The 25,430-nt window shown below is 30.0% G+C and overlaps 1 protein-coding gene and 1 long non-coding RNA gene across 5 annotated transcripts in view; one reads left to right on the top strand and one right to left on the bottom strand.

The window, feature by feature from the left end:
- Positions 1-25,430, top strand: part of LOC126737574 (ras-related protein Rap-2b) — a 442,108-nt gene that overhangs the window by 101,697 nt on the left and 314,981 nt on the right. The window lies entirely within an intron of this gene.
- LOC126737658 (uncharacterized) lies at positions 460-2,421 on the bottom strand. The gene is made up of 2 exons (XR_007661067.1): positions 1,440-2,421; positions 460-1,369 (listed from the first exon to the last, which is right to left on the bottom strand). It is a non-coding gene; the product is annotated as an uncharacterized LOC126737658 (long non-coding RNA).

The following is a 25,430-nucleotide window of genomic DNA, read 5'->3' as shown; positions in this document are numbered from 1 at the left end:
CAATAAAATGGAATTATGGTGATGCGATGAATGCCAAGTTAATCAAAAGAAAAGAAGTACTAAAAATAGTGAAAGGTTTATGGCCTTAAGAGGGTCTCCAAAAGTTGTTTGATGCCCGGAGGAACTTAACCCCTCTTACCTGAAACGCCCAGAGAAGGAATCCTTCACAATGCTGCTAGCTCAAGCCGATGTGGGTTCTAGCTTCTTTCTCAACCAAATGAACCAAAATTTCTTAGGTAGTAACTACCCAAGAGTTACCCAACTAAATGTCAAAATCAGTATGGCGCCACCAAGTTTTGGATTTTATATAATCCCAAAGGACGCCCAATATTTATCAAAATTTATTTAGGCAAGTTCAAAACGAAACTTGGAAAACAAAATCAAAGTCAAATCAGTATACACTATTGTTTCCAAATTACCTATGATATTCCAACCTACTCAACTCAAGTGAAAAACAAATTAACAACAGAAAATAACAATTTATTTAAGTCTTGATTATCACAGAGAATTATGTTATGTTATTTATCGTTAAGAGGAATAATTATTTAAGTTGGTAATAAGGAACCACAACATCACACAAAAAATACACAATCAAAGTGTGGTTGTCGAAATAAAATAAATTACGTTACACCCAAACCTTTTGGGGAATGAAGCTTCAATTCAATTAAACTAATAATTTACATGGCCCGGTATATCCCGCCACGGACATTGACCTAAGCAAAAAAAAAAATAACAACCCTAACTGTTGAAGCTTCCCCACTTAAAATTACCCTTTTATTAGTTTACTCTAATATTTACTAGCTAATCTGAGAAAATTTGACATCTTAGGAGTAGTCTGAAAATAAATAATATAACCCAAGTATATACTCGTAGTACTACGAAGCCGGCTGCGTCTTACCTCACAGGAGTCACTTGTCACATATATATGTACTCTTATCAGTAATATTCAATAATAAAATAGCATCGATTAAATAATGTCAATAAAATTTTAAATAAGCTTATGTATGTATCTCAACTCAAAAGATAAAAGTTGTGATAATAAAAATAAAATAAGTGAATAAAAAAAAAATGTTATGTTGTGTCACCTAGCTCCACACACAGCAGACTACTTCAGATTCGAGACTCTCCCAGACATCCAAATCCCAGTCAAAGAAAAAAAAAACTGCAGGCTTCCAAGCTTCACCTCTTCCACTTCACAATACGCCAAGCTCTGGTAGTGGTCTAGGTTAGACGTTAGCTCACAGTTGCTTAAAATCTCCTTCTAGATTAGAGCCAGTAGAGTACATAACCCCAAAACGAAAGTACCATGTGGCATGAAGAAATCAAGTCCGTACAAAAAAAATCCGTCCAAAATCCATGTTATGTAGCTCTAGTAGCCAAAAGAAAAGAAAAAAAAAACCTATACTATCAGTATAAACGATAAATTCAAGAATACCTACTTGCTAATTAAATTGTCCCCTGCCAATGCCAATCAGAACCGCTATTTTGCCGATGTTCGAGGGCACGTGAAAAATTATTAGGTTTTAAATCGCCATAAAGGCCAGTAAATTCAACAAAACAACAAATTACAGCATTACGCCCAAAAAGTTGATTTACTATCACCACATTTAGTCAATTATATCCCCATATGGGTAAAATTCACACGAATTTCAAAAAGAACTAACGCACTCTTCACTTCATGACGGCGGTCTGGGAAAAGGAACGACCGCAGAGGTCAAACCCGTATTTAAGCAATCACGCACAAGGTGTATTGCCAATCGAAATATATAACAAAATAACTTAACTTTTTTTATAAGTACCATAAAACCTTTTATAAAAAATAAATAACAAAATTTGTGGCCCAAGGAAGTTGGCAATGAAAATATGTGTCACTATGACAATCAATTTCGATTTTGCCTAGACCAGCAACTTCTTGCTATCTTCCAAGAAAACTAATATTTACATTAGATAAAAAGAGACAAAAATTAGATAGGTCAGTCCGAGTAAAATCAACCAGCATATCTGGTATGGTCAAGCCAAAATCAGATATTGTACTATGAACAGTACAACATACACAATAATTGTACATGCCCAATTAATCATTATTCGTTATAAAATAATTAAATAATCAATATGGGATATAATTTAAATTCTAAAATATTTCTTTAGTCCAGAACCGGGTTTTATAAGAGTATAAATAAAATTTCATTAACAACCAGTACAATATGAAGCTGAAATGTACAAAACTAAATGTGTCCTTAAAAAAAAAGAATACTGTAATTTGAAATGGCTAGAGAACAGAACTATGGTTTACTTGGGAGGCTATTACAGAGAGGGCATTACTAGTATCAATCATTAATATTTGTAAAATATCTATTTTGAAAATATAACTGTAATCAGTGCTTTTAATAAAGAGTATAAAATGCCAATTTTAACCTGTAACAGCTAATTTTGCTGTTAGGTCATATTATTAGTGGATTTTGGTATAGACAAATATTGTTGAGCCTTTTTAATATTATTAATTCTTTCTAATTTTGTTTGTGTGAGGGGCAGCTGATTACAAAGGTATACATATAGATACATATATACAGGGTGTCTCACGACGAATAGACGCGATCGATATTTCGGAAACTAATTTTTCAAAAATTTTGAAAATTTGGCAACATGGCACTGTCGAGGGGGGCTACACAACTAAAATATTTTGACAGTTGTGACGTTTCCGGTTATACCGGAAGTAGGTGTCAACTTCGTTATTTTAAATGGAACACCCTGTATATTTTTACTTTTTTGGCTTTTACGTGAAATTCTAAGTATATTTTGTGTATAATGTCCTATACCTAAGTGTAACCGTTTTTGACATATTTTTAATTTCATGTGAAAAACTATGTTTATAAGCCCTAACATAATCACCGATTACTCCCTTTTAGTAGCCTTTATTTATTGGTTAGTTTTGGTTTTATTTTAGAGGAAGGACCACTTTAAAAGACTATTTTAAAATTTGGCTAAAAAAAAGATACAGGGTGGTCAGAAACTAGCATTAAAAATTAAAATGAAAAAATCATTAAAAGTCAATTTTTTTAAATGGAAACCCCCTATTTTTATAATTTTTTCATAAAGATAATTAAAAATAAGGTTAACTTTGTATAAGGTTATCTAGTCCAAAAATTGATAGTTTCCGAAATATTGGCAGTTTAAATTTGGCCTAATATTAAAAGCCGTATAATAACACGGCTCAAGGATTGTTGATTAGTTGGGCATGACGGTTGTCATAGTAACCGCTAGAAGCGGCAGTAAGATAATGGATTATAACAGAAATGTACACTTTTTAATTAAATTACACTTTTACGAAGAAAACTTAAATAGCAAGTAACTTATAAATTTAATGCATATAATCTATTGTCTTACTGCCGCTTCTAGCGGTTACTATGACAACCGTCATGCCCAACTAATCAACAATCCTTGAGCCGTGTTATTATACGGCTTTTAATATTAGGCCAAATTTAAACTGCCAATATTTCGGAAACTATCAATTTTTGGACTAGATAACCTTATACAAAGTTAACCTTATTTTTAATTATCTTTATGAAAAAATTATAAAAATAGGGGGTTTCCATTTAAAAAAATTGACTTTTAATGATTTTTTCATTTTAATTTTTAATGCTAGTTTTTGACCACCCTGTATCTTTTTTTTAGCCAAATTTTAAAATAGACTTTTAAAGTGGTCCTTCCTCTAAAATAAAACCAAAACTAACCAATAAATAAAAGCTACTAAAAGGGAGTAATCGGTAATTATGTTAGGGCTTATAAACATAGTTTTTCACATGAAATTAAAAATATGTCAAAAACGGTTACACTTAGGTATAGGACATTATACACAAAATATACTTAGAATTTCACGTAAAAGCCAAAAAAGTAAAAATATACAGGATGTTCCATTTAAAATAACGAAGTTGACACCTACTTCCGGTATAACCGGAAACGTCACAACTGTCAAAATATTTTAGTAGTGTAGCCCCCATCGACTGTGCCATGTTGCCAAATTTTCAAAATTTTTGAAAAATTAGTTTTCGAAATATCGATCGCGTCTATTCGTCGTGAGACACCCTGTATATATATATATTTTTTTTTTGTTTTTTTTTTATTGATTGATTTTTATTTGTGAGTCGAGACATTATTATATTATTGTGTATTTCTAGCAGCGGCGATATGTTTTTTTTTTTTTTTTTAAGATATCATTGAATTGACAATGAAGATTGCACATTTAAATGTCCGGTCCATATTCACTGGATTTCATGATTTTTCCCTTTTAGTCCAACAAAACAACTTCGACATAGTCATGGTAACTGAGAGTTGGTTAACGCCTAATACAAATCTTGAAATATTTAATATAGCTGGTTTTAAAGCCGTTCGTAAAGATAGAGAGCATGGTAGAGGAGGTGGAATCTTAGCATATATTAAAAATACTATTCCCTATAATAAAATAGACGTTGATATTCAAGTAAGTAATTCTCTTGAGCATTTATTTATAAAGTTAAAAATTCGCAATCAAACGTACTGTATTGGAGTCTGCTACAGACCACCTAAGTCTAATATAACATCATTTGTATCAGACATTGATAATATTATGTCTTACATATGTACAAATTTTGATAATGTTATTTGTGTTGGTGACTTTAATGTAAATTTTTTTAACATTCCTAATCCAATTCTTATGTGCTTGGAAACATACAATTTAATACAAATTATTAATGAACCTACTCGTATAGCATCCACTTCAAGTACCTTGGTTGATCCTATTTTTATTTCTAAGTCATTGAGTCTCAAAGATTGTGGAACAGTTAATGCAGATCTAATTTCCGATTATAGACTTACATACTGTGAAATTTGTGCTCCTAAAATTAAAGTCACCCCAAAAATGTTAAATTACCGTTGTTTTAATACTTTCAATTATCAAGACTTTCTTAAAGACTTTCAGTCTTTGGAATGGCACTCTATAATAACAGAGAACAACATTGATGTTAAAATTAATATTTTAAATAGCTTTATCTTAACATTGTTTGATAAGCATGCTCCACTAAAAACACGAAAAATCACAAAACCAAAAGCTGAATGGTTGACACCCAATTTAAGAATGCTTATTAGTGACAAAAATAAAGCATTACAAACTTTTAAATCCACAAAAAGCATTCAAAATTGGAACAACTATAAACAACTTAGAAATTTATGTGTTACTATGATTCGCCGGGAAAAACAAAACTATCTAAATCATATTACATCACAAAATAATAGCAATAAAACCTGGTTAACACTTCGAAATTTAGACGTACATTTTTCTGATACTACAAAAAAAGATTTACCACCTCATGTTTCTGATCCTAATGCAATTAATGCCTATTTTGCACAATTTTTTCAAATCGTTAATAATAACTGTGACAACAAAATAAATTTTTATGACACAAACGTTTTTAGTGCAGCTAACCACTTTTCATTTGAGTTAACCGATGCTGCGGAAGTTAATAAAATATTACATAATTTAAAAAAGAATAGCTCGGGAGATGACGATATTTCTCTTAGAATGCTTAAATATTGTAGCCCGTACATTGATATTTTCCTGGTTCATATAATCAATTGTTGTTTTGAGCAAAATTATTTTCCACTTGCATGGAAAAGTGCCATTGGAATCCCACTAGCAAAAATTTTAAATCCTAATGATTTTTCCGATTTGCGTATCATAAGTATTTTACCTACAGCGTCTAAAATTTTTGAAAAAATTATGTATAAACAAATTTATGACTATTTCCTATCTAAACATTTATTGCCAAATAATCAATGTGGATTTAGGGCAGGATTAAGTGCATCTACAGCGCTTACTAAAGTAACAAATGACATTTTTGAAAATTCGGATCGCAGCAATGTCACAGTGCTAGCCCTGCTTGATTATTCCAAAGCATTTGATACAATTAACCATAAACTTTTAATATCTAAGCTAAAATACTTTGGGTTTTCTGCCGACTCAGTATTCTTAATAAAATCATATTTATCCAATAAATATCAAAAAGTTCGGTACCATAATGAGTCTTTTAGCAAGCTGGATATTTTATCTGGTGTTCCACAAGGGTCTATTTTGGGACCCTTGCTTTTCATAATTTACACTGCTGATATTTTATTGTCCTTAAAAAACTGTCATGTAATGGCTTATGCTGATGACACGCAGCTTTACATTTCTTTTCATCCCAATGAGCTTAACGCTGCATCTGCTCACTTAAATGAAGACTTAGAATTGCTAAGTAAGATCTCGTTTGAACATAACCTTAACTTAAATTCAAAAAAATCAAACCTTATGGTCTTTGGTAACAAGAACGCGGTAGAAATAGTCAAATTAAATATGAATATTTGCGTAAATAACAACAAACTGCCCTTTGTAGAGGTAGCCCGTAATCTTGATATTATTATTGATTCCCAATTACGTTTTAGTTCTCATGTGGAGATGTTAAGACGTAAGGCTTTCTCGAGGCTAAAAATTCTTTTTACAAATAGACACTTTTTAAATTTTAAACTTAGAAAAATGTTAACCGAATCTCTTGTTCTTTCAAATTTTAATTATTGTGATTTTATCTATTTTCCATGCCTTGACTCGCTTCACAAAAATATGCTTCAAGTAATGCAAAATGCTTGCGCTCGTCTAATTTTTGATCTTAAAAAACGCGATCACATCTCTCAAAAAATAATCGATTTAAAATGGTTTAGAATGGATAATATTTGGAAACATCACTTAAGTAATTTTACATATAAACTTTTATCTAATCAAGATCGAAATTTTAATATCTTGCGTACCATTTTTAAAACAAGACGTTCTGCTCACTCTGTCAATATAAGATATAAGTTAAAGTTTTCAATGCCACAATTTCGAACTGCTCTCTATACTAGATCTTTTTCTTATAATGCAATTAGCTTGATTAACTCACTTCCTGACGAATTTCGACTTTTCAATTTTAATAAATTTAAATTTAAAGTAAAAAATTATCTTTTAAATACACAAAATCGTCCAGTGAATTTAATGATCTGATTTATTTTTGATTTTTTTTTTGTATCTTTAAGACGCTTCTCGCTGCTGCTTCATAGATTGTTCAGAACTGTATATGGGTCTCCCTTCACATTGATACTGGAAGTGGTTTATTGAATGGCTCTGTTATGTTTTTGTTTGTAATATGGCTAACAGTTTAGCGATTGATTCTCTTTTTTTCTTCTCTTACTTTTAGTAAGCATAGGTACATGCACATGGTTAAGTAGAATAGCATTTATTTGCTAGACTTCGCCATTCCTGTACTATTTAAATTACATTATTTTGTATATTATTATTTGTTAAAAAAAAAAAAATTTTGTAACTTTGTTTGACTTATTAAAGACCTTATTTATTTATTTATTTATTTATTTATAGCGAAACAATATACAGTGCATCCCAAAAGTTATATCTAAATTCATTTAAAATTGAGGGGTGTGTTCGAAAAAAAAACGCTTGGAAGTTGCACATTTTTGTACGTGAAGTTTGTATATACAGGGTTGCTCAAAAATAAATTACGACCATCAACTTAATTTTTTCAAATGAAAGTACCTTTTTTTATTTCATCTTTGAATTTCGCGTGGAATTCTACGTATGTTTCATGCATCATGTCTTATACCTAGAGTCAATAGTTATCGAAAAAAAGACGGTTCATGTAACAAATAAAAAAAGAACACAAAATTAAGTTAAATGTTCATAATGGTTGCCATTCACGGCTTGACAATATCCAAGGCGATCAATAAAGTCTCGTTGTACATTTTCAATCATTCAATTTCCGGAGTTATGGCGCGCACTTCTCTGCGAATTCTCTCTTTTAAGTCATCTAGATTGTTTGGCCTATTAACAAATACCTTTGACTTGAAGTATCCCCACAAAAAAAAGTCCATTGGTGTTAGTTCAGGTGAAATAGCAGGCCATTTGATGGGTTCTCTCCTTCCTATCCACCCATTGGGAAAGGTTTCATCCAAAAATGTACGCACAGTGGCAGCATAGTGCGGAGGAGTGTCATCTTGCTGAAAAATTAGTTCTTCGTCAGGATAGTCTGGATCCAATGGATTTGGAAATAAAGCTAGTAATGCTGGAACTAATTCAAATTGGAAAAAATCGAGATACACTTGTCCCGTTAAAGTCTGTTCAAAGAAAAAGGACCTATTACTCTTCCGCGCACTATTCAACAACACACATTTAGTTTTTGAGGGTACTGGGTGTTTACCTCCATCATTCAATGCGGATTTTCTGTTGCCCAATATCGACAATTTTGTCTGTTCAAACTACCATTCAAACAGAACGTGGTTTCATCGGAAAAAATAATATTTGTTACTAAATTAATATTTAGATTGCACATGTGTTGTAAGCGTTCACAAAACTAATTTCGCCTATCGAAATCGTCATCAAATAACTCTTGCATAGGAATAACTTTGTAGGGGTGATATTTGTGCTTTTTAACTATTCGGTGAACTAAAGATTTCGCTTTTGATACGTAGAATTCCACGCGAAATTCAAAAATGAAATAAAAAAGGTGCTTTCATTGAAAAATATTAAGTTGATGGTCGTAATTTATTTTTGAGCAACCCTGTATATACAAACTTCACGTACAAAAATACGCAACTTGAAATAAAAATCGACGGGTCCGAGCATTTTTTTTTGAACACACCCCCGAATTTCAAATGAATTTAGACATAACTTTTGGGGTGCACTGTATATGGTTGGAATTTAGTGATATAAAAACAATTTTAAACAATAAATGTAAATAGTTTGAAAATAATGTTAGGTTCAATTATACAGAAATTGATAAGCAAGAACTAGGTACTAACAACACACGCAAAAATACTGCATAAACGCGCCGCAGTATCAAAACTGATAGATGTATAAAAACAAATTTATCAAAACAAATATTCAGTACTGGTACAGGATACGATCGTAGACATGACCATCTAACACACGACCATATAACAACCATGACCATGACCAATCAAAACCATAATTAAGAAGTGCAAAGACAGAAAAATCACGAGAGTTTTTTTTTTATAAAACCAAAAACGAGGAAGGCTTTTTTTAATTTCCTTTTATGCGACTTTCATCATAAAACTCCACATGTCAAAATATTTCTTAATTCAGGTTAGTCAAAAAATGCAAATAGAGTATATTATATGTATATCCACAAGTATGTAATAAATTTTGAGAAACACGTACAGAAAATTTGAAATCATAAGATTGATTATTACTTTAACAAGCTAACCATGAAAAAAATAAACAAATATATAAACGACAACGTAATAAATTGCCCGAACCTAGTAAAGTAATTTTAAAATATCACAAATTAAAGATAGATTCCAATCTACATGACAATTAGATGTGTTTTAGAGATACAAAAAAAAACTTTTCCTAAAGTGATTTTTGATGAGACAGCGTAGTAACACTTACTATTTATTAATAGTGAGAAGTTAAAGTTCTTAAACGGGTATATACAGTAGAAACAATATGTGTGGTAATCCGAGACAGAACTGAGATTCTTTAGTTTTTGATTTGAAATAAAAAACAATTTAAAAGAATTTTTAAAAAAACTTACTAATATTTGGTAATTATTTGTACTATTCCAATGACAACTTGTGATTGTGGAATATATTTTTCAACTTTAGAAACAATTAATTTCGTTATTTAAGAAATAGTATGGCTCAGGCTGGACTTAATGCTCTTGATATGCTTTCATTAAAAAAAATACAGACTTGTACAGACTATTGTAGATTTTGACAATGAAGTGCATTTGCTGCCTAAAAAAGTAGACGGGTGGATTTTAAATATAATTTATCTGATTTTGTAGATTTTGTTTTTACACTTTTGTTCTTTGAATACTTTCTTTTTTCTACATTCGATTTTACCTAGCTTGATAATAAGAGGGTTCAAACAGAGGAATTATACTTTATGCAAAACCAGGGTTCTTAAGAGGATTCGAATACTCCAAAAATGTTTTTTTAATTACATTCGATAAAGAATTTGAGCGTGGAATCTTTAATCTTTTTAACCTCCGGCGGATCATCTACGCGGCTTCTTTTTTATCTTTTATTTCGTATTACCATTTATTCGCACCCCTCAAAGAAAAAATCTACGAACCGCCACTAAAAGGAACGTTAACATCTTTAAGCAAAAAAACAATTCTCGGCTACAAATTTTCAATTTAAAGCTTAAAGAGAAACACAAAATTGACTTACAAGAACAGCAAATAAACAAATAATATTTGTCAAATAAGCCAGCATGTTATTCGTTCAGCAGATTCATCAGCAGAATCGAGAAGCGCTAAATTTTAGTTTACATAGCAAGTTGACCCCACTGAAAATTTATACGGTTGATATCTAAATTATATTACACGTGATATGTATAACAAGTTTATTTGGTACGTTTCATTTGTACTTTTAAACTAAATAAACTTACACATATTTATATTTTTCTAGGATTTAAAAAAATACTAATAAGCTTTTTTAAGTAATCAATGGATATAGTTAAGAAAACTACACAACATGGGATTTAAAAAAGCGGCATATAAATTAATAAAGTCATAGTTATCTAATAAAACTCGATATGTTTGCTTATACCGGGTGGTGCGTCGCCGAGCGGAACATAGGAAAACCCATGTACATTTTAAGGAGGTCAATCGGCTGTACGTCAGATTTGACAAAGCCTTATAACAAATTATTTGCTGGTGGCTGGTGTCTGGTTTTACCGGAACCGAAAATTTCATAATTTTGCAATTACATTTAATTAAATAATTCAAGATTCGTTTATTACAATTTTTTGAAACTTTGCATGAGGGTTTGCCAGATTTGTCTCTTAAAAAAGTTATCTTACATTTTTTCTGTAAAACGTACAGGGCCAATAATTGACCCCCTTAAAATTTACATGGGTTTTTTCCGCTCGGCGACGCATCACCCGGTATAACATTAATAATAATCTTTAACTAGCAAGTATGGACTCCCTCAAGGCTAAGTTTTAAGCCCATTGTTGTATTCCCTATAAGCACTTTATCTTAAAAATCAAACTTTAAAGCATAATACGTTACTTTTGCCGATGATATTGTATTATTGCACATAAAAACATATGGAAATTATTTATGTAACTTAATACCTGATGATTTAGATGTATACTTTCAATGTATTGGCTTTACTATAATAAATAAAAGGTAAATGGAGGTAAAACTTATTGTATGATATTTAAACAAAAAAATTTAATAACAGAAGACTTTAACATTAAAATTGATAATGACTCTTTGGAAAAAGCACATAACATTAAATACTTGGTAAGTAAGTTAAAGTATTCCGGTCGCCTTCATATCCATCATCAGGGATAACCATTAATTGATTCTGTCAAACTCAATTAAATACTTAGGTTTTATAATAGACATAAAGTTAATTCAGACATAAGTCATTGATGATTAACTAAATTACCAAAGAATCTACTTATAAACAAATGCAGACACTATCTAGGTAACAAAACAAAATACAATATTTATAATGTTTTTTTTTCTTTGGAACTTTGGAATTTGGGATACTTGTGGTAAATCAAATTTTAATGCGGTTTTAATTTTACAAAATAAAGTTCTAAAAATATTATTTAATTTCGATACAATAACAAGTACAGATATATTATATAGAAAATTGCAAACACCAAAACTTGATATGCTACTAGAATTAGAACCAAACAAGTTAGTATATAGTATAGTTAGTATAATTTTAAATAGTTAGCTGAGATTATATATATAGTCAATATAAAAGCAAAGGATGTATGTACATATTTATAATATTCCAGCTCAATTTAATTTATACCAATAGGTCTAAGAAATCCTTTATATCAAGCATGCAGATTATTAGGAATTTCATTAGATTTCAAAAATTTGTACCAGAAATTAAGTTGTGTTTAAATTTAGGTTAGTAAGTAAGGTGTTATGGATTTATATATACAATATATGTATTATATATATATATATATATATATATATATATATATATATATATATATATATATATATATATATATATAATATATATAAATTTTTTTTGTTTGTTTTAGAGCGCTGTATTTTAAGGATAAGATTTTTGAGACCCGTGCCTTAAACTCAGCGTTTAAAGAATACTGTGTTCATTAGGTTTAAAATTTTTGTACACGAAGATAATAAATAGCATTTAAAAAAAAAAGTTTATAGTGCACATAATTTTCTAATTTAGAAAAAGTTGTTAATTTAATGATACAAACGGTATATACATCACTTATTTAATTTTATTTTATATACATTTTGTTCGGGCAGTAAACTACATTGTAGTCGCATTGGAAATAACAGTCTCTAAGTTAAACTTTTTAATGTTGCCAAAGAGTTTAGATGGTTCAATTGTCCTTTACAACTTTTTTTTTAAACTTCCTATTGCCCTAAGTCTTCTTTTTATCAGTCCAACACTAATAATCCGAAAACAGAAAATCAATGATTTAGACACTATAATAGTATATAACACTTATATTTAGTTTTTAATAATTCATTCTGACTCTGAAATAATTTGAATTTTATGTTTTTCCTTTTAACAAAATATGCCATATACATCATTTTAAATTAAGTAAGGATAATATTGTCACTCTCCTGAAATAATGCATCGCTGTTGTATGTTTGAAAGGTTATAAATGATAAAGTTGTTTCTGCATATTATAAATATATAAAAATTAAATAAAAATACGTGCAAACAATTCAATATTTACCTAATATAACCCAGTTTAAATTAATTATTTATAATTTATACTAATATTTAAATAACCCAAATTCAAAAATATAGACCAATCACACTTTCACAAATTTATAACGTCTACGAAACTAAAAAATTTGGTTATGAAATGCATTTACATATATTCCTTTTGGTTATATTGTATCTAACTAAATGGAACATATGTATATTATTTATATGTTGTATGTTGGAATAAATGTATATACTAACTGTAGAAAATACTCAGTAACTTAAAATGGTTTTTAAATTTAGTTTTTGTTAGTAAAAGTTGCAAAAAAATTAATATTTATAATAAAATTTATTATTCAATTTTTATAAAGATGTCTACACATAAAAAAATTATAATTCAATTTCAGTAGCTGAAATTAAAATAATACGAAAAATATCATAACAGACATAATCTATTTCAGCTGCCACTTTTTTCACTTAAAAATGGCAATGGCAATGGCATCATAAAATTGGCATCAAAGAGACAAAAAGACAAAAAAGGGCAGCCTAATATATTCAAATTAGCTCGAATTAAGAAAAGTGAAAAGTTAAGTAAGCAGGAAAAGTGATTCTTAAAATCTAATGAATAAAAGGAGTTTAGGAGAAAAAGGAATGCCACACGACTAAGAAAAGTGTACAAAGAGGTATTCTAGCAAATATCAAACTACATAATACTAAGAAGTCACTAAGGTAATAAAGAAGAACAAGGGAAGAAAAGTACTGAGGAAAAAGTTATCCGATAAAAAATTTTACAGACAGTAAAACTAATAAAACTGCGACTAATAAATAGAAAATTCTGAAAAATGTGAGAAAATTCCATGTGGGTCTCTAGAAGAAAACCATAGTACCCAAGGGCAACATTCCGAAAATACAAAACCAGAGGTCAGAGGATATAAATTATAAGACATCACACTAAGCGCAATTAACAAGAAAAGATGAGGGAGTTAGAGTTGAAAATACTATTATGGGAGCTAATATAACCCAGTTTAAATTAATTATTTATTATTTATACTAATATTTAAATAGCTCAAATTCAAAACTATAGGCCAATCAGCTTACTTTCGCAAATTTATAACGTCTTTAAAAAAATCAGTAAAAGGCTAGTAATGAAATTTGATCATTATCATTCAAGCGAGAAGGCAGGATTCCATAAGAGATATGGCACCACTGAATACCTGCCCGCTATACATTTTTTTATTAAAAATTGCATAGAGAATAATAAGCTTTTGGTGCTCGTTTTCATGAACTATGAAAAAGCTTTGACCGTCGTAATATAGAGTCGGAACAAGCATCCAAAGAAGTGATCATAAATATTAACATTAGTAGTAAGACAAAGTAGAAGTAGTAGAGGTAGGCCTAAAAGAGCAAGAAAATAGTCGTGACAAATTAAGTAGTTAGTGAAAATCTGAAATTTAACGGCCTGAATATAAAAACCGGGGCTACAAAATTCGATTGGGGAGAGACAAAAAGACAAGAGTCTCACCTCAGGAAGGGTAGCCTTTTTGAAAAACTAAGGTACATCTTAAGATCTGATATTTCCATATGTCAAAAAAAAGGGTGTTTAACTAGTGCTATCTGATTTTGTTAATAAATGTAGTGGAAACACTGACAAAGTAAATGGCAAAAGTAAGAGTGACACAGAGAATCAAGAGAGAGCTATATTTTGTTCTGGGTAAATCTGCTGAATGCAGATGTAAGAATGTGAAGTGTAACAGGAAGAATTCGAGTTGCGGATGCCACTGTAAGAATATCGAATCTTAAGTGGAACTGGTTAGGACACGTAGTTGTAATAAATAATGACAGATGAACGATAAAAACCAGCAAATGGAGACCTAGACTTTGCAGCAAAGGCAGAACTAGATGAATGCAGCACAAAATAGAGAAAGATGGAAATATTTACGGAAAGCTTATGTCCAACAGCGAACGACTACAGTTGCTTGATAATAATTAATCAACTAATTTAAAATTACTCAAAAGGTATGCAAATCTTAAAATAAATTTAACATTTATAAATGCTATTAAATACTATAAGTTATTTTATTGTTATGATAATGAATAGAAAAAATACAATACTGAAAGGAAAACAATTGATAAATTTAGTTTTTAAACGTAAATTTGGCGCAAAAATATATTTTAAGTTTTTAAATTAGTAATAATAGATTTAAAGATATTTTATCGGTAGTATATTTAAATCAGATTAAAAAAAGGAACATGAGCACCCAGTTTGAAAACTTTACATATAAATTACCCAAATATTTTTAACTTGTTTTATTGTGCTGCACTGTTGCCACATCAAATTCTATATTAAAAATTCTAAAAAAAAAGAGGAGCAACTGTTTATTATTTGGATTATTTTCCTAATTTAATTTTCTTGAAATTGCCTGCAACCAGATTTTACTACTTTTTTTTCTTTAAATAAAAGTCTTAGTATTTTTTTTTTCAATATTTTAAAAAAAATATACAGTTACTTTTGTGTCTAATTAAATTATTCTTGAAAAGGATAATAATAGAAACTAATTTAGTTTGCATTAAATTGTATCAACTAAGTGTAAAACGATTGACAAAATTGACTAAAAGCACATGACACTATATTTTGCTTATTTTAATATAATTTAATTTAATCGGCTTACTACCCTGCTGCAAATATACCATTACATTAAATACACAATGCATGTACTTCAAATCAACTAACAGGGGCAACGTATTTCATAATAAACTCGAAGCGTAAGCCTTTTCAATTCCACTTAACATACTCTATTGTTTTATGCAGTAAACTTAATTTTACCGCCAACGGAGGTAACAATTTAATTATTACGACGATAAATAGAAAAAGTATACATTGGCAAAATATTTAAGAGAATAAGGTAAGACTGTTCAATTTTAGCAAATTTGAATCAATTTAGAGTTTTCCTTTAGTTAGCCTTGAACCTTGTTAGAAGTGAACATTCGGCTTTAGGCATTACTGTACCCCAATATTGCCGCCAACTAGCTAAAAGTAAGTCTAAAATCGCGCAAGGAGATAAGGATGAGCCAAAAAAAAATCAGAATTAGGCTCATTAATTCTATTTATTATATTTACCAATAAGCATCGTTATCTTTACTAATAAATACAAATTTGATTTACGTCCGAATCCAATGAAACTGAGCGTGTGGCAAACACATAGAAAAGCGTCTCGCTTGCAAACCATTTAAGATGTTAATTGGTATCAAGTCGAAACTTTGATGGTTTGGATTGGAGGCTCGATAAAAGGGTTTTTCACAGCACACACAAATATTGGGATGAAATTTTGTTCTTCGAAGAGCTAAGCTCAGATGACCTCCAAAATATTTAATTTCATTCACATTTTCAAAAACGTTATTCGCAAAGGAAAATATTGCCTATATTTATAGAATTATATTAGCTCTTTGTTAAGTATTTTAAATACTTTAACAAAAACATATACAGTGCATCCGTAAAGTAGCGCATAAATTCAATAAAAATAAAGTGGACCGTTTCTGATTATTGCACTGGCCCGAACATGTTGATTTTAATATTGGGTTTAGGATTTTTCTACGTGGAAATTAAATATACAGGAAAACTCAAAAAAAAATTACGTTATCAATATGGTTTTAAATGGAAATCATATATTTTAAGTGCAGAGTCAGAAAGAACGCATTTTTTTACAAAGGATATGATACATATGAATAGTGGTTACATGAGCAATTTTGAACGAAAAATGATAAAATGTAGAATTATAGAAATACCTATCTAAAATGTTTGAATTGAGTGCCGTTAACAACCTGACAATAACCATAAGTAATCGACGGAAGTTAACAACACCTCATTTTTTTAATTGATTTAAATGATTAGTTTAAAATCTGTCCCAATTTAAAAAAATTAAGTGTATCTGCGAATAGTAGCATTTTAATAAAATTAAATGTTCTATTATTCATCCATGAGTTACAGAATTTGGTGTCAAATATTATACTTTTCAATGTAAACGCACCTCCGCATGTTTTAAAAACAGCTAAAAATTTTTCGAGTATTAGAATATTTAGTTATTGCCATATACCTACTGTGTAATTCCCTGACTTAAGTCTTGTTGAACACATTTACTATATATTAAAAAGGCGTGTTTTATATCAATGGAATGGTAACATACAGTGCTTTAATTTCAAAATGATCCACCCTTAATAACTTTCTTAAACAATAAAAAAAAACACGTCAAATTAGATATACAGGGGAACGTTTAATTATGCATTTACAGAAGTTCTGTCAATCACCTCTTCACCTCCAGCTAACTTCACTTTAATATGTCAAATGGGAACCGCCATCGTGTGATACATCATAGTAAGGAGCGTAAAATTCTCTATTCAACGGTATCAAAAAAAATGAAATCGGTAAATGTGTAAGCAAATACTTAGCGAAAATGTCTAGAAATAATGAATATTTTATTAAGCCAAACTTTGGTATTTCAAATGGCTACCCCATGGTGTGATACATTATTTTAAAGGGCATTCATTATGCTATCAATGGTTGTAAAAAAAATAAAATTGATTGACCAAGAAGCAATTAAAGTGTAAATCGGCAGGGTAGAAAAATAAATTTAATTAGTTTAACAAATTTATTTTATTTAATGTTCAAAATGCGCGCCATTATTAGCAAGACAATAAAAAAGCCTATTTTCAAACTCCTTACGAACATTGGCAAGGGTCTGCCCGCTAATTTCTCTGCATTCTTGAAATATTCTATTTTTTTAATTCTCAATACTCAGGTGGGGTTTTATAAACTTTGCTTTTTAAGTAGCCTCAAAAAAAAAAGTCTAGTCCGGAGACCGAGCAGGCCATTCAATTGCACCATGTCTGCCAATCCACTTTTCTCGAAAATTTTCATCAAGCCACTCTCGAACTACCAAAGTGTAGTGCGCGGGAGCTCCATCCTGCTGAAAATGTATATTATTTTCATTCAATAATATAGCACCATGTTGATCTAGTTAATTTTCCATAGATTGGATGATGGAAGGGTATATTGCATTTTCTAAAAGATTTAAATAAATTTCGCCAGTCAAATTTTCTTCCAAAAAAAATGGCCCGATTATTTAATTCCCATAAATTCCTGCCTAAACATTAATTTTTTGGGGAAATTGGGTATGGCCTTCCCGAAAAATATGCGGATATTTATTATCCCAGTATCTACAGTTATGTCCGTTTACCAGGCCATTTAAAAAAAAGGTCGATTCGTCACTGAAGCAAATGTTCTTCAATAAATGGGGATCGTCGTCAATTCGCTGGCACATCACTTCACAAAATTGAATTCTCATATCAAAATCATCTTCTCCGAGTTCATGAAGAATATGAATTTTATAAGGAAAGAACTTATTTTTTTTTAAAACTTTATGTACGGCACCAGTGGAAATATTTGTTAGTTTTGCGGCCTTTGGTATAGACAAAGTTGGATCCATAGCAAATTGTCCTAGTACTTCAACCTGGCATGCTTCATCGACAACTCTATTTTCATATTTTTTCTTATTGCAAATCGATCCCGTCTCTTCAGATTTTAAATGCAGAGTATTAGGTGAAATATTGGTTTTTTTCTTTGTTAATGTTTTTTTTTATTGATTTTTAGTTAAAAGGGTAAAAAAAAATTGTGTATTTAATTTTCCAATAAATTTTTTTTAATAATCATTTTAGTCCAGTACTTTTTCTTCTATTTTTTTTTTGTATAACAATTAATACTTTTTGTTATGATATGATTGTAAAAATATAGTTTTCGGTTTAAGACGAGTCTAAACTAAGCAAGCAAAATGTCTTCAAACGTGTGCACACATTTTGTGCCCTGCATGATATGGAGGAAAGACGCTCACAAATTTGTGGACTTAAATCTGTTCATCATGAAGTGCACAAAATATTTACAAAGGCTTAAAAACATTTTGCTTGGCTCGTAATTTGCACTGAACTTCAACGAAGATTATTAAGTGGCACTACTAAGATTATAATTTGTCACAAACAAAATAATTGATTATCATAACAAAAACAATTTTTTTGACTAAAATTGTTTTGTTAGAACAAAAACATTTTGTTATCATGTAACAAATTTATTGGTTATTGTGACCAAAATTATTGGTCCTCATATAAAAGTTATTAGTTATCATAACAAAAATTATTAGTTGCTGATGCGAAGAATAAGATTAAAACAAACCAAAAAAGCTAGTTGTCAAAACTGAGTTTCTTAGTTTCACTGAAAAAGAACTATAGTTTGTATAACCACTTTTTGCCTTATGATATGAGGTTAAACACTTAGTTCTATTAACAACAAACTTAAAATTTTAAATAAAATTTGTGGGTATTGCAACAATGTTCTTTATGTTAAATATCAAAAAAAACTTACCTAAACCATAGGAGGAGTTCTTATACCTGCTCTTATAACTAATTTCTTGACCTGTCCTTTATGTTATCCACACTTTTGGGCTACTATTACTAAGTTTTTAGTTATGGCAGCCTTTTTTTTCTTAGTGCAATATGGGAAACGGTAATATTTTCGGATGAAAAAACCTTTCAATCGTGCAATAAACAAGACTAATCAAAGTGAACGTTTTAGTTAACTTTAGGCCTTAAAATCAGAATGAATTACGCCTAAAGATAGATGACGCATTGGACCAAATAACCGAAAAATATAGAAACCTAATTTATAGTATGCCACGACGTTTGCAAGCTGTAATTAACAACAACGGTGCGCTACTAAGTATTAATATTTTTCTATTCCATATCATTAAAAAAGATAATATTAGTTAGGTTTGGTTTATTTATAAAATGTGTTTCAAATAAAAATAAATATCGAAAAATAAAAATGTTTGCTATCAATATTATTATTTAAATATGTAATTATTAAGACTTAAAAATTTCAAAATGCGTAAATATGTATACCATACCCAAGGAATACGATTTACTATAATAGACCAGGAGACAATACCCTACCTAAATTTTAATGTCCCAGTTTTTTTAACGGCTAAAAGTGAACTAAAATGTCTGGTAATATTGAATGTTTCATCAACGTCATACTTTTATTTGTCAAATGGCTATCCTATAGTGTGATACATTATTTTATAGGAGAATACAATCTATCACGCAACGGTGTGTAAAAAATGCAAATTTTATGGATTTATAAACGCTGAGGGTGTAAAAAGGTGTTTAAAGAATAAACAATTTAATGAGTACTTGGTTATTTGAGAGACGGGAATAAAGTCTGTTTTGAAATTTTTATGAATATTGGCAAGTGTTTGTCGGCTAATTTTTCTTAAGAACCTTTTAAGGCACTGCAATTAAGCAGTAAACAAAAGCACATTTGTTAATATAAAAAATATTATATTTCTTTTATTTTTTAAAACCTAGAAGAGTGAAAGACTCAAATGCACTTTGACGTAATTATTATGACATTATATTAATATTACATGATGACCAAAATAAAATCATTAATTATATAATAATCACTAGTAAAGGAGAAGCTGTTGGATTAAAAAAAAATATTGATCACCGGTAGGAGATTTATTACATTATCCGATCAAGCTAATGTATTTGTGTAAATATACAGAATCTGTTTATAACAAAATTTTAATAATGATTTCATCAATCGCAAGATGATGCTGTGGAGTTTTTGTTCACAATTAGAATAATGAGGTAACTAAAAACACGTTAATAAATTAGAACATAGTCACAAATTAAGAGATTCACTTTAGCTAAATTGAGTTATAAAATATAGAGCGTATGGTTTTGTAGATACTGCATACCATTCTATCATTCCTAAAAAATGCTAAATTTGAGCGTCGTTTTAAAACTGTTTTACGGAAACTTATTGTTATGATTTTAAACTGTGTAAATGCTATCAACTTTTTTACAAAAAAAAAACCAAGCCACTTTGGAATAAAGGAACAAATTCATTTTATTTTCCCTTCAGTAAATTCTAACTTTAACAAATATTTATTGCACTTTAAACTCATCCCCACTTCCATCTATATCATCATAATTTTCGTTCTCTTTAGAGTCTCAAGAAGAGTATTATCTACTTCTAGAGGAGTAGCATCATTAGTAGTCGACAGTGTGTGGGTAATTCGAAATCGCCGTACTTAAAATCTTTTGCTTTGCGTAACTTTAGAGAGTCATAGCTTTTTAAAACTTTCATTCTTGAACTTCAGCACTGCCGCACCAGGGCGGCACCAGTGGCTGGTAAAACCGTGGTAAGTTTGTTATTAGTTTTGTTTTTCACTGGCAAGTTTATGTCATTTTTGGTAAAAAAGTGGTAGTAACCCAAATTCCCGAGTCTCGTATCGGTACGCGATGTGACAAATTTTTAATAAAATGTACCCCTTAAGAAATAACTTGCCGAGGGTTGGGGCTGTGTCACGGGTTGACAGGTCGTAAGATTTGAAGTCGTGATGTTTTTTACTTTCATGTTTAGGTAATTTTATCATGTTACTAAATGTATTTTGGTACAATCAATTTTCAACTATTCAATAATTAATAAAACTGCCCTGGTCAACATTTAACCCAGCGAGTTTGCCGTTCAGCAAAAGACGGCGTAAGAATCGACTAGTTTTTAGCAATTTAAATCAGTACGTAATCAAAATTTTGAGGTCGTCTCTCACATTCTTACGGTCCACATTTTCGGAAACACAGGATATTAAAGTTTTTATTCATTTCTATTTTTATAAAAAATCTATGGTAATGTAAGTATTGGAGTAAAAATTGATATCCGGGGGTTCTATAATTACATAATTTTAAATTACCACATATCTGATTTAAAAAAAAATCAAATACATATGAAGTGCCTTGGCATGTAATCGAATGTATCTCTATATCTATCTCTATATCTATGTAATCGAATATTGCATAGGTATGGTTTATTCACTGATGAAACACAGTTCACGAGTGATAATATAAATTAAAACGTATCATCCATTTTTTCTCTAAGAGACCAAAAGAAAACAAAACAAAGGTAAAAACACAAAGTCACGGTTTCATCAAATCCATATAATTTTTTTAAAGCTACACTTGTTTTGCTTCTATCGGAGCATCATTAGGCCTAAAAAATACATTAGGATATTTTTCAAAAAAAGAACGCTTATAAAACTCATTACCTAGACCTACACAGATCACATTACACCTAACAACAAAAGAAAAGCTAGGTTAAGTTAACAATTCCCACCATAGATAAAAATATCTGCTTAAAAAAATAAAAAAGTAAAAATAGATTAGATTCACAGGCGCGCATCTAACTCACAGGCCACCAAGTAACATGATCAAAAATGGGAAACAATCCGAACTATACTAATATGTGTGAATATAAGTAAACAATCTTAACAATAAAAACTAAAAATATCTAAAATCGAAAAAGAAAAAAAGAAGAAAAGACATTTTAAGAGAGGTTGTTATAAATGAGGTGAGGTTCAAACGTGAAAATAATGTTCACCCACACAAGGACAGGGCTCTTCTAAGTTTTAGTTATTTCCATTTTTTCTAACAAGTCCAGTTTTTTGCCTTTTGAGCACTCATGCAAAATATCCGCTCCCTGAGTTAAAGAAAAACCATGTGACGAGGCCAATAAATGATTTGCAAACGCCGATTTAGTTTCGATCATGTCAGTATCCCCATACCTGTCCACCAAACTTGTATGTTCCTTTATTCTGGTGGAAATTTTTCTCCCCGATTGCCCTATGTAAATGGCATTACAGTCATTACATAATGCTTAATGAATATACCTCTGATTTTGAAAAGAAATCTGCCTTATCTATTGTACAAACTAGCTGACTTTTTAAACTGTTTGTAGTTTTAAAAGCAATTGTAAGATTTGTAAACTTGAAAGCTGAAAAGAAATATTATCAAAAAATGACATTGATCTAAAAAGATGACTATTTTCATTATTAAGATGGATTAAGTTGTAAGTAAGTTTGTATTTATTATAGAATTTAGAATAAAGGCGATTAATTATATCATGTGGAAAACCATTATTAAAAGCAATATGTTTAATTATATTTAGTTCATCAAGGAAAGCTTCTCTAGAAAGGGGGATGTTGAAAAGGCGATAGAAAAGGGAATTAAAAGAGGCAAATTTGTAGGAATAAGGGGAGTTTGAGGAGTATTGGATGACATTGTCCGTAGTGGTGGGTTTACGGTAGATCTCAAATTTGTTGGTATTTTTTGAAATAAGAACATCAAGAAAAGGTAACTTTCCATCTCTTTCTTCTTGCGTGAAGAGAGTTTATAGAAATGAGGAAATCCGCCAATTTTAGATCATTTCCATTTCATACCACAAAAATATCATCCATATACAGTGAGAAAAGCATCAAACTTCCCATTGACAATCCTTTTCTCCAAATGGTGCATAAAAATCTCACTGAGAAGAGGAGAGAGGCAAGACCCCATTGCTAGTTCAGTAACTTGTCTAAAAAACCTGTTGTTGAAAACGAAAAAATTCTGATCAAGTACTAGCTTGAGGAGTATTAAAAGATCATCAACAATAAATCTGTCAAGCGGTGACTTAAGCAAAAGGGACCTGATTAGATCAAGGCAATCACCAGGTGGAATGCTTGGAAATAAGTTCTTAACGTCCAGAGAAATTAGTTTTGACCCTCTGGTATGGAGATATTTTTTAAAAAAATTGTCAGCTCTACTGAATTTTTTGTGGAATAAGAACTTCTGAAACCAGTTACATCTCTGAGTGTGGTATTTAACCTTTGGAGTAGTGGTTTTCAAAAGCAGGGCTATATTCATTAAGATGTATTGACTGTAATGCCATTTACACAGGGTAATCGGGGAGAAAAATTTCCACCAGAAGAAAGGAACATACAAGTTTGGTGAACAGGTATAGGGCATGATCGAAACTAAATCGGCGTTTGCAAATTATTTATTGGCCTCCTCACATGGTTTTTCTTTAACTCAGGGAGCGGATATTTTGCATGAGTGCTCAAAAGGCAAAAAACTGGACTTAAAAAGTAAGAAAAAATGGAAATAACTAAGAGCCCTGTCCTTGTGTGTGTGAACGATATTTTCACGTTTGAACCTCACCTCATTTATAACAACCTCTCTTAAAAAGTCTCTTCTTTTTTTTTTCTTTTTCGATTTTAGATATTTTTAGTTTCTATTGTTAAGATTGTTTCCTTATATTCACACATATTAGTATCTATGGTGGGAATTGTTAACTTATCTTAGCTTTTCTTTTGTTGTTAGTTGTAATGTGATGTGTGTAGGTCTAGGTAATGAGTTTTATAAGCGTTCTTTTTGTGAAAAATATCTTAATGTATTTTTTAGGCCTGATGATGCTCCGATAGGAGCGAAACACGTGTAGCTTTTAAAAAATTATATGGATTTAATGAGACCATGACTTTGTGTTTTTACCTTTGTTTAATAATATAAATAATCTTTACAATGAACACCGGTAGTCTTATGAAAACCCTCGTGGTGTGATAGAACATAATCTCCAACATAAATTTAGCACTAATGTGTGGTGCGGAATGTTAAATGGTCGTTTTATTGATTTATTTACATATGTTTAAATCCTACAAGAAAAAAATATTTAAACTATATATGAATTTTCTTATGACAAAGCTCCTGTATAAAACAATTTAGGTGTAAGAGATTAGGTAAGAAAAGAAAACTTTCCAAACCGATGGGATTGGTACGGTTGGTTCATATATTTGGCCAGCTATATTTGGACAGATTGGAATCTATTCACTGCGTAACCTGAACTATACATCATAGCGCTAACATGTGCTTAGAAGTAAATAGCTGAATTTTTAAAGATTATATAACCTAGCTTACGTTTTTGGGAAATTAATTTAAAAACCGTAATTTTATTGAAAATTAAAATTTACATGTTTTAGTTTAATATTTTGTTTATTTTTTTTTAAATTTTGCTATATTAATTTATTTTAACTGCAAATTAGATGAGATTATATAATTTAAAATCCATGTGAGCCAAAACTTAGTCAAACTAAGATTTGATTCGAACATGAAATTCCAAAAAAACCTTGCATACCGATTTTACTCCAATATTTACATTATAATAGATTCTATTTAAAAAGTAGAAAAACTAAATAGAAACTTTATAATATAAATATAGATACCCTTTAAGTTAAATTTAAACTTTTGAATATTAAATATTTTACAACAAATATACTTAAATAAAAATATCAAAATATATACCGCAGGTAAAGTGTTTGGTGCGTGTAGTATTAAAAATTATTGTTAAATTGTTATAAGTTTAAAAAAAAAACCCTATTAATTATACAAAATACCAAATTAAATTGTATGAAAAACCGTATTCTTTAATTTGAAAATACAAATAAGGATTAAATAGTTAATGGAAAAGTAAACATAAAATTGTCCTGTGTTTATTATGAAATGCTGCTCATAAACTTGATATCGGTATTACGATCCTCCACAGTCGATGATTGAAAAACGAGACTGTTCTGGTATTACACAGAGATCTCTAAAGTATTACACCTTTAAGGCAGTTGTAAGGTTAAGAAGCAATAATTGAAGAAGAAAAAAAGAGGGAAGAAAACCTTCGCTAAGTATTCAGTTAAATCTTAAGCATCCTGCCACGAAATTACTAAATCGTATTTTGATAAGGTAAAACAGGTTCCAATACATTGAAGATAAGTCATATTTGC

Source organism: Anthonomus grandis, chromosome 1 (genome assembly GCF_022605725.1).
Source record: "Anthonomus grandis grandis chromosome 1, icAntGran1.3, whole genome shotgun sequence".
In the NCBI taxonomy this organism is placed as follows: Eukaryota; Metazoa; Arthropoda; class Insecta; order Coleoptera; family Curculionidae; genus Anthonomus; species Anthonomus grandis.
This window is presented reverse-complemented; position numbering and strand designations above follow the sequence as displayed.